The 11,101-nt window shown below is 32.8% G+C and overlaps 1 long non-coding RNA gene across 3 annotated transcripts; it reads left to right on the top strand.

Annotated features, from left to right (window-relative positions):
• The first annotated feature begins 1,398 nt into the window (after positions 1–1,398).
• LOC138900948 (uncharacterized) lies at positions 1,399–9,824 on the top strand. Of its 3 annotated transcripts, none has more exons than XR_011412333.1 (3): positions 1,399–1,629; positions 1,855–2,905; positions 2,938–3,871. It is a non-coding gene; the product is annotated as an uncharacterized lncRNA (long non-coding RNA). The 3 variants fall into 3 exon arrangements; XR_011412335.1 differs by lacking the exon at positions 2,938–3,871 and adding an exon at positions 9,670–9,818 and having other exon boundaries at positions 1,405–1,629; positions 1,855–1,925; XR_011412334.1 differs by lacking the exon at positions 2,938–3,871 and adding an exon at positions 9,696–9,824 and having other exon boundaries at positions 1,406–1,629; positions 1,855–1,925.
• Positions 9,825–11,101: the final 1,277 nt, after the last annotated feature.

The following is an 11,101-nucleotide window of genomic DNA, read 5'->3' as shown; positions in this document are numbered from 1 at the left end:
GACCCCGGGCTCGGCTTCACCCGGTCTCTCGGTGATTTGTTCCTTTCTTCGGGTGCTTTTCCCGGATTGTTCGGGATCGACCTTGTTGGGGGTGTGGCTTTGATTTTGCAACTACGTTATTGTCGCATGTCGAGCCTGCAATATTTCGAAGATTAGCCATAGGCTTACCCCATCACCTTCGCCTTTGGGCACTGTTGGTCGGGTTCCCCCGCGAACACAGTTTTCGGGATAAGTTGGAAAATTGACATCGATGGTCACATGGGAGTTAGCATCGACCGGATCGGTAACTAGGACACCATTGGGATCAGCAGGAGGCACCTCGTTGCTAGGTACCAAATTATTATTTTTGCCATGATGGCCAGACTCAGCGTCAACGTTCAAGTGGGAAGACTGAGAGTTGGACATTCTCGGGCTGACCTGAAATTAAACCTTTAAAGAACAAGCGTAAAATATGGTGTGTTATGGAGATTCGTATCAAATCACCACTATTATCCTTAGCCCCACGGTGGGCGCCAAACTGTTTACCCTTAAATTGGATAACAATTAAATTTGTACGCGCTTTTAAGGATATGTGGTTTGATTCAACACAAATAATTAATTATATAAGATAAATAAATTAAAGACGAATTAAACGATCAAACCAATTGTGACATTGTAGGCAAGCCTGGACTTAGATCAAACAATGACCTCGTCCTCGATCGGATCCTCGATTCGAGCTCAGTCGTGAATGAAGAACAGGTTAAGTGAACAAGAACTTTAACAGTAGCTAAAAGGCAGAAAATGAATTTGTAGTGCTTTGAGTTACAAAAGAAAAACTTCCCCTTAATATAGTAGGAGAGTTTCATCCCTAGTATAAATCTAAAAAGGGTAAAAAGCTTCCCTTCTCTTTAATTACTGATCTGTAACCGACATAGAATTAGATTTGCGCTGTGATATCCGGTTGGGTGTGAATATCACGGCCCTCTATTCGTCATGTGTAACCGTTAACCGTATTTTTCGAGGTCTTAGAATTCGCCCTGGATTCGGGGTGTGTCGCTTTATCAGGCCCGATGATGAGCTAATCGTTCATCTTTCATGGATCTCGATACGAAGAGCTCCTTGCCTCGATTTTAATCTCGTGCGTCCATGCCCTTCTTTTGTTTCCTTCACCGGTAAATCGGAGTATGCATTATCCCCGATTTTAACCGTACATAATTTGTATATAAACTGTGAATCAAGTATTGCTATTGTTATATGTCATAAGTTAGTTCAAAGAACTGAACCTCTGAGTATTTATGAAACTCTCATTATATCCGCTAATTTAGATAAAAACATTTCTACTATATAGAAATGAGAAGTTGGTCGACCAAGGGCAAAACTGTCTTTTCGCTCCGTCATTTACTACATGCTCGACATAATTCCAGAAGCATTATGTTCCATTGCCTTCTTTCCACTTTTCTTAGTTGCTCTCACTCTCTCTTGTCTTCTTCTCAGAAAGTGTAAAGATCTTTCTTGCAAGCAAAATTGAATTGCCGTTTGTAGGCGTCGACAAATCCCTAGACTAGCGACTTCATGATTTTTCTCCGGTGGTTGAGGACCTTTCTAAAGGTTGAAAAGCAATCAAACTGTTAAATATCAATGGTAAAAGATGTAGTTTTCTCCTTAAATTTCAATCTTTTTCCTTGCTTTATAGTTGTTCATAGATTCTTATAAGCAATTTATGATGGGAATATACAATTTATGATGGGATTTTTAATGGGTTTTCACAAAATCGGTTTTGGGGATTATATTATATTTTATTTAGAAATTGGGCCTTTTTCTTTTGAGTTCCTGAATAAGCTATGTTTCTACATTAGATGTGTATTGCTCTTACAGGTGACTGTGCATTTGATACTCTAGTAATTGTGACTCCAGAAAATAAGCCCTCAACTCTAATGCCCTCTATGGTATCTCTTCACTATCTCTGTGACAACATATCTCTGACTTTTTTTGAGGACTGTATTTTGTATTCTTCTCTCTTTATTTTTTTTTAAAATTTTTAGAATTTTGTTGGTGATTATGAAGAGCTTATTTGGGCTCTCTTTTTGGCAACATGAGATTCCATATAACTACTCTTATTAATATGAAAAGATAAAAGAAACAATAATCTTTGCCATCGCTGATAAGTTGCAAGTAATGAATGGTATATTAAGAGCAATTTTATAATATTTATATAACTCTTGGAGTTTATATTTACACTTCTTGAGATTGAAGTTAATAGTATAAGAAATATTCTATGAGAGCTATATTGAATACTAACTGTTAGAAGTTAAAAAGATTCCATTTTGAGAACTATAGTGAATTAACTGTTAAAAGTTGAAAAGATTCCATTTTGGATAACTCACCATTCACATGATATTATAAGTCAATTGAAGTATGCATTTCTGATATCAAATCTGTAATAGCTAGCTAAAGAAACAAAGACTAATCGTAGGATAAGAAAAAGCTTTCAATTTGCTGTAACTTTGATGGGCCCAAAAGCAAATAAGTTAGGTGAATCTTGCGAGTTCTTCTGCTCCGCATCAAAGTTTGTTTGTCTTGATAATTTATTTATGGTTATGAAAATTGAAAATTGAAAAACTAGACATAAGTAATTTTCGAAGGTCGGTAGTGCTCAGTCTCTTCGTTCGTAGGCTTGAATCACATTATTGTAAACTAGCTTTGTTAGAAGATATCACAATCACTACCACATGTAAATATGCTTCACATTTCTGGTATATCAATTAATTTGGTTCAACTAAGATAATGAACCAGTGAATGGTCACTGAGCAAGTATGAATGCCATTTAGTACTAAGATCTCCCCGTACGCTATTTGCAATCTCTTTACCTTAAAAATGATTATATAAATATATGAGATTTCACTGTAATAAAAAGTTTCTCTTTTTGGTACAAAGCAGAATATGTCTTATATGAATCAGTACATTAAGATGTAGCTTAATTATTAACTATCTTCTAATGCCCAATGCCTTTTGAACTGGAAACGACTGAACAAGCATTTTAAAATGCTACTAACGACCTACCAAAGGTGACTGACGAGGTTTCATGCTTAGTTTTTGTGATGTTATATAATTCTATCATTATTTGCACATTTCTTAGTTGTTCAAATTTTCAGTACCAATATCAGCAAGTGTGGTGGAGTTGATAATTTATTTTCTGGGTCTTAGATCTTTTGCTTGAATATGCCTAGGCTCCTTCAGATGATGTAGTTAAAATGGCGGTGGATAAGTTGTTGGTATAGTGGTTGATGCAAAAAGTAATTATAAAATGAATAAACAATTCTTAGGTAGTAATTATAGCTTGGTTAATTGGCTTGGAATGTTTGAACTGTCAACGTTGTGATGTAGGCTCTGCAGTGTGATTAACAAATGCCGTTTTTCAAAGTTGTAAAGCATATATTCATTTCAATATTGTCACGATAAACCTGGTTGCTTGAAGGCACATAAGCTGAATCTATATAGACGACGATATTTCCAAAAATGCAAATGGAGACACTGAAAATATTTGATGATGTAAATATGGGTATAGGAATTTTAGTTTTAGTTGTATATGTTAAGAATTAATTGCTTTTTTATAAACAATTAACATTAACTTTCAGTTTTTTCTCTAACATAATGGTAATTATCATGATGTTGGCATATAATAGGCTTAGTAGACTGTCGACAAGATGCACTCCTAGGTGATGGTAAGACTATACTGCATGCACAACTCTGTGTGCAAAATTTTCTTTAAACAAATCTTATGTATGCTCAAGAAGGTATCTATGGAAGATAATTCTTTACAATGCAACATGGAGGTAAGAGATTGAGACTCTTTAAAACTATTAAACTATAGACACAGAGCACTGCGAGGGGAATGATTAGCTAACATGATTAGAATAACTCTCGATATGGCTGAAAACATGTATAGTGCACATCTTTGTTCGTCTTAATATTGAAAAAAGAGTGTCATCGTGTAAGTATGTTCTTTATGTTATAAAATAAAAGAATCTTAGTAAAACATGAACAAGACATGTTGTTATGAAATAAAAGCAATTTAGTAAAACATGAACAAGAAATGGAGATAGAGAGAAGGAAGAGATTTTCTTCTTCAATTGTGTGTATTTTCTTATCTATTACAAGGCCTTTATATAGGCATGAAAAGTGAAGAAAAATATGTCATTGAATATGTCATTAAGTATAGAAATATGTCATTGAATATGCCATTAACCATTTGAGAAGATCATGGAGGAAGAGTAGACATCCACCATAATTTAATTTTTCTTATAACACTCCCCCTTGGATGTCCATAGATAATGTGCCTCGTTAAAACCTTATTAGGAAAAAACCCTATGGGAAAAAAATCTTAATGAAGGAAAAAGAGTACACATGTTTAGAAATACGCCTTTTGGTTGCCTCGTTAAAAATCTTGCAAGGAAAACCCAGTGGGACAAAACCTTGTAAGGGAAAAAGAGTACAACGCGTATTAACTCCCCCTGATGAGAGCATCAATTCACATCCTTGAGCCTTCGTATCCTAATCTTGTACACTAATTTCTTGAAGGTTGACGTCGGTAGAGATTTGGTGAACATATCAGCCATATTATCACTTGAACGGATCTGTTGCACATTGATATCACCATTCTTTTGAAGATCATGTGTGAAAAATAACTTTGGTAAAATTTGTTTTGTCCTATCCCCTTTATGAATCCTCCCTTCAATTGGGCTATGCATGCTGCATTGTCTTCATACAAAATTGTGGGTAGTTTGTCACACTTCAAACCATATTTATCTCAAATAAGATGTATTATAGACCTCAACCATACACATTCTCGACTTGCTTCATGAATAACAATTATCTCAGCATGATTAAATGAAGTAGTCACGATTGATTGCTTAGTCGATCGCCAAGATATGGCAGTGTCTCTATATGTAAACACATAGCATGTTTGAGATCGAGCCTTGTGTGGGTCATATAAATACCGAGCATCGGCATAACCAACAAGATCGGGACTGAAATCATTGTCATAAAATAATCTCATATCGGTAGTCCCTTTTAGATACCGCAATATGTGTTTGATTCCATTCCAATGTCTCCTTGTAGGAGCAGAGCTATATCTTGTTAAGACATTAACTGGAAAAGTTATGTCAGACCTTGTAATGTTAACAAGATACATTAGTGCACCAATTGCACTAAGATATGGTACTTCGGGACCAAGAAGCTCTTTATTATTTTCATGATGTCGGAATGGATGTGCTTTATATATAATCGCTTTAAAATCATTTTAGTATATGCTGATTGATGGATAAAAATTTTATCTTTCATATACTTAATTTGTAGACCAAGACAAAATTTTGTCTTTCCAAGATCTTTCATTTCAAATTCTTTCTTTAAATAGTCTACTGCTTTAGGAAGCTCCCTAGGAGTTCCAATGATATTTAAATCATCAACATACACAGTGATTATAACAAATTTAGATCCAGATCTTTTTATAAAGACACAAGGACAAATTGAATAATTCTTGTACCCTTCTTTCAACAGGTACTCACTCAGGTGATTATACCACATGTGCCCTAATTGTTTCAATCCGTATAAGGATTTTTGAAGCTTTATTTAATAAATTACTTGGAAACCTTAATATGCTTCAGAACAATTTAAATCCTTCAATGATTTCCATTATACACATATCACGTTTTTCTTGTATTGCCAGATTAAAACCTGAAATGGCGACATCCACCACAGGAGAACATGTCTCTATATAATCAATGCCAGGATATTTGCAAATCTTCTTGTGACACAAGTCGTCTTTATATCTATCGACTTGATCTTCTTCTTCTTTTTTTTTTCGCGACAAGAACATATTTATACCTCAACTGGCTTTATACTTTCAGGTGTTGGGACTATCCGTCCAACTTCATATTTTTCATGTGAAATCAATTTTCATTGCGTATTTTTCATTTGGCCAATTATTTATCTGTCCAAATTTCATGACAGATTTGAGCTCAAGATCCTCGTCAATATTAATAATATTGAGCGCTACATTATATTAACAATATCGTCGACGATCATTATATATCGGTTTTACTATTATTCAATAAAGACATAACTTATTGAGATCTCTTTATCTTATTATTTTCAGGTACCTGAGCCTCTCCCATGAGGTCTTATGAAGTGTTATGTCATGGTGCTCTTCTAGAGCACTTGCCTCCTTATTATGACCATCTTGAACATTTGCTCCTCTCCTTCTTCAAGGAGTTTTATCTTTGGAACCGATTAGTCTATTATGCTTCATGCATGCCATAGACTCTATTCATTATGAACTTTATTTTATTTGGAGCATTAGCAGCTGAATATGACATTTAGTTTTGGGTCAGCAAATATGCTTGGCAATATTTTGCAAATGAATTATCACTTGAACTTCAAGTTCACATTTTCTTGTACGAGGATCTCGATGTACTCATAATAATTCATTACATGCATTACTTTTTCAGCTGCCCATTTTCTCCCCCTATTGTTGGGATTACCAACACATATCCCTAGCTTTATTTGGGGATCCATCTTTGTGCACTGTGGTGGAACAATTAAATCATATAGCACATTCATATTTCTAGATGGAAATTATTTGGTTCCTGACCCTGAACCGATTGTGATAGGGAGAACTTATCATAACTTGGCTAGATGCTTACAAGTGCTGTTGTATATTAAATAATACATCAAATACCAAATTTTATTTTGGCAATTTTATTCTCATAACCAATGGTTTAGATATAATTGGAGGCATACAATTTCTGCTAAACCAACTTGAATTTAAACCAGTATGATCAAGATAAATTATCATAATTTATATTCTGGAACTGTGCTCTAATAATTTTGAGCAATCAATCTTGCAAAAGCCAAACTATAAGTTGATAACAAATGCACATGTGACCATAAAATAGATGCATCTATTAAAATCATATAATAGTAAACGGTCCACATGGAAGGTGACTGGGCCCATATATTTATCACCTTTTATTCATTCCAGAAATCAAGGGATTCAATCCCTAACCTTAACTGGTATATCATGAGAATAAGCAGCACAGGAGAATTCTTGAAGAATCTTATATTTTTTAAATATATGCCAATGTAATTCTCAATTAATTTTTTTTTTTTTCGCATCATAATTGAACCGAGATGGTCAACCGGTCATGCCAACTAATATTTATTTCAGTAAACCTCTAGTTTACTTGTGGCTTGTGATTGCATCATCATGCTTATACTTGTGTAGAACAAATAAAAGAAAAGTCAGCTAACCTTTCATATTTACCTGGTATGATTATAGTAATATAAAGATATTCAATCTTCTTTTCATTTATAGTCTCAATATGTCAACCACTTTGGCTAATATATTTGTAAATCAAAATATTTCTTTTGAGACTTACTACAATATTAATGTTATGAACAATTTCATTCATTCGGGTAGTAACAAATTAGTTTCTCTGAAGATCTTAACAACTTTTGTACTACAAGATCTTTTGTCACACCATTCATATGGTAAATGTCTCATTCATGGAGAAAATATATCATAATAAATTGTCGTGGTCAAAATCATCATAATCAAAATTATTTCTTGCTTTAATTTTGCTTTTAATAACCTTTTATAAGGCACAACAAAATATATATATATATTTATTTTTTTTTGGCGTATCATATGTACGCGACCAATGATATATTCATGTAATCACACAATAATATTTATTCTCGTTGTTTCACTCAAACCTCCCTTAGAGGTGAGTTGTGTGGTATTCATCCAATCATGCATTGCATGTCTTTATTCATTACGTTTATCACATATTGCAACATTCACCTTTAGGAATGGGTATGCATTCTCAATGCCTATCACAAGTCACATTCTATTCAATGAATGGATCATAATCAGCGGCGTGCTTTATTATTTTTCATACTGATTTGATGGTAAACATTACCTTCACATTTTGAAGGACTATTTTGAGAACCCTTATTGTTCTCCTTTTATAATCACAGTGATGATTATTAATATTTTGATCTTTGGAACGCTCACGTTCATTGTTCAACCACTTGTCTTTATTTAGACTTATTGTGTCCCGCTACCAAATTCACTTCAAGAATGGAGCAAATTAAATGGGACAATCTTCATGCTTTTTCATGAAAAATATATTATTTTTCTTTAGTCATCATTATATCATCAATATGGTATAGTGAGACTCAAACCCAATGTCTTACCAATATAAAGGTATGTTACGCCACAATGAATTGAGACTCAAACCCAACTCTTATCATCATGGAGCATCAGGACTTGATCCTGATGTCTTACCCTCATGGTGCATTGCGACTTGAACTCATTGAAGTTGATATCATCAATAGCAAAGGATAAAATAATTTCAAATACAGAGAAAATGCTTACCTCTTGAGTTAAACTCTTCATAATGTCATTTGAATATAATTCTCAGCAATAGACTTTCAAATCAGCTAAGTAATTAGTGTCAGCTAGAATGAATAGCATTCTCTAAGTATTCACCTGATAGATCTTTGTTGGCTAGCTTCTTTAGCCTCTCTGAGTTTTTTCTTGTTAAATCTCTATTTCATATTCTTTTAATAAATATTAATCAAGATAAAGAATATATTTTCAGTTATGAAGAACTTGACAAATAGGCTAATCATAATTAATAGGTATGAAATTTAAGTTTTGCCGCAAGTCTTACTATAACATGTCCTTTCTAGTATCTTAAATAAAATAACAATAAAGGCTTTCATAGCCATATAACTTTGAACACTACTAAAATACTGCTACTCCAATATTACACAACAGATGAATTCCGAGCACTTAGATCAAGACTGAAGATTTACTTGCTAAGAAAGTGAATTGCCATCAAAGTTTTTTTTTTTTTTTTATCACATTGAGAATTCTTACAAGTCCAATATTGAATATCACATAAAGAATAAACTCAAATATAAAGAATAAGATATGAAGTATACATTTAGTTTTATGAATTTCACATCATCTCATTTACTTGTAACAGTTCAATTATTAAGAATTGAATACCTTCTCTAGTTAGGCTAGAGGTTTAGAAGTAAGTTGTTCATAGTGGCTGATTCCATAAACTAATTGCTAGACCAACTTTGCTTCAACATATGTATCAAAAAGGAAAATTGACTAACTCTGGTAGGAAGAAGATAAAATCTGATTAAAGCAGATAATCTCAGTTGGTTAGAGTATCGTGCTGATAACGTGTTATAAAATAAAAGAATCTTAGTAAAACATGAACAAGACATGTTGTTATGAAATAAAAGCAATTTAGTAAAACATGAACAAGAAATGGATATAGAGAGAAGGAAGAGATTTTCTTCTTCAATTGTGTGTATTTTCCTATCTATTACAAGGCCTTTATATAGGCATGAAAAGTGAAGAAAAATATGTCATTGAATATGTCATTAAGCATAGAAATATGTCATTGAATATGTCATTAACCATTTGAGAAGATCATGGAGGAAGAGTAGACATCCACCATAATTTAATTTTTCTTATAACACTTTAGTGTTATTACTTCACCTTATCCTGTTATGTGAAAAGTCGAAGGTAGGACTTATATTTTCATTAGAGTTAACATTGTAAAGTTTTTTATTGTCATATTCACTTCTGTCTTCTGAACAAGAAAGCCTAATCAAGAGAAATGTTCATTCAGTGAGGAAGGTAAAGCCTTCCATGGTGAACTTGAGCAATGAGAGATGGAAGTGATTGCTCAAGGTCTGTTTTGAGAAATGGAATAGAACAGTAGGGCCTTCCAGAACTACTTTTATCAAGAAACACATACCTAAATCATCAATAATTTAAATTGTGCATGTATCTTTAAAAGTGAAATTGACAATACTCTTGCAATACCTAATCCCAAGTGCCTTCTTATATACTAGATAACAATTTAAGTTAAGAAATAGATAACGAAAATAATTCTTTTCTATATAAAAATAAAAAATAAATGTACTAATGAACAAGAGCCAATATAAATTATTGGTCTTATACTTTTCATTTCAATTTGTTGGGCTCGTGCTAGCACGGCCATGATGTATCTAGTTATGTCAATAGAATTCAACTGTGTTAAAATCACATTAAATCCATTAATATGTTTTTTATAATGTCCATATTCTGTCATCTTCAAGTTGAACAATTGGCGCATCATTAGACTTTATTTAAAGCATATGGCTTTTCGCACATATTTGATAATTCCATAATCAGGTCCATGATGGTCTTCTCGTTAATAATGTTGTATGTTGCATTTCGTGTCAGCATCAACCGAATTACACCAAGAGATTAACCATCTAATAGACATCAATCCTCTTTGGTCATATTCTCCGATTTTACCCCAGTTAGGGCTCTGTGCAACTTTTTCTAGTATATATAGTCCTTTATCTATGCAACTTTTTCTAATACGTGTAGTCCTCTATCTACATGTTCTAGAATCTAAAATATTTGTCATTGAACTTGTCAATTTTAAACTTTACTTCTTTTGACGTCATTTCATAAAATGAATTATCTTATGTGAATAGTAACCATGAATACTACTGTATGTATGAACAATATCCGAACCATATAAGATAATCAACACTCACTATTGGTGAATAATACTTTTACTATTAATAAATAATATTTTCACTATTAAACAATACTTTCCCTTATTTTGATAGTGTTAGTATTGATTAATATTAGTTTTGCACTTTTCTTCTAAATAGTACACTGCAACAATATCCTTTGTCTACCAAAATTACATTGTTTGGGCTCTGATACTAGTTGTTAGGAAGCCATGCTAATTAAATTAGTATACTTCACATGAGAATATTTACGTGGTTCCATAATATTTTTCTATTTCACGATCACATAGAGAATAATTTTATTGTTGAAGTGAAAAAAGATGAAATTATGATAAAATAATTTACAAATGAGGGCATAAACTTATTTATAGATTTCAAAATGTCTTGTTGATGTAATCATGTATGTCATAGATTCATAATATTGAAATTCATAGATGAATTCTCTCGTCTGGTAAGCTACACATTATCTTTTTCTTTTTCTTTATAGACATTGTAAAATTATCAT

Source organism: Nicotiana tomentosiformis, chromosome 11 (genome assembly GCF_000390325.3).
Source record: "Nicotiana tomentosiformis chromosome 11, ASM39032v3, whole genome shotgun sequence".
NCBI lineage: Eukaryota > Viridiplantae > Streptophyta > Magnoliopsida > Solanales > Solanaceae > Nicotiana > Nicotiana tomentosiformis.
Note: the sequence above shows the minus strand (reverse complement) of the source record. Positions and strands in the feature narration are given on the sequence as shown.